We start from the raw sequence: 384 nt of genomic DNA on the forward strand, positions 1-384 counted from the left end.
TCCATGCACCAACACCGCCCGATGGAAGGCAACGTTGCAAGGAAGACGGACAGAGACAGACGGAGGGAGAGAAAAATACCGACAGGGCGAAATGGCCGGAGAATTAACTGGAATGGAAACAGTTACTATGAACGAGGAGGGATTTTAAAACAATAATAAAGACACAAACAAACTTGTCTGTTACTCATGCTGGGTAAATGAGTTACGAAGGCTGTGTACGAGGCATCAGGATAATTGAGGGAAGTAGAGGAAGATGGAAGGGTTAGGTGCGGACAAGGGGAGAGGGATTAAGTGGTTTGCACACTTATTATGGACGGATTAGGGCCAGATCAAACGGGCTGGGGAGGAGGGGGGGCATGGGGGCTCGCGGTGCTCTGAGAGAAG

The 384-nt window shown here is 50.0% G+C and overlaps 1 protein-coding gene across 1 annotated transcript in view; it reads right to left on the minus strand.

The window, feature by feature from the left end:
- LOC119586658 (serine/threonine-protein kinase 32B-like) overlaps positions 1-384 on the minus strand; it is a gene marked incomplete at its 3' end in the record, with an annotated part of 121,163 nt that overhangs the window by 878 nt on the left and 119,901 nt on the right. The window lies entirely within an intron of this gene.

Source organism: Penaeus monodon, chromosome 21 (genome assembly GCF_015228065.2).
Source record: "Penaeus monodon isolate SGIC_2016 chromosome 21, NSTDA_Pmon_1, whole genome shotgun sequence".
Taxonomy (NCBI): Eukaryota; Metazoa; Arthropoda; class Malacostraca; order Decapoda; family Penaeidae; genus Penaeus; species Penaeus monodon.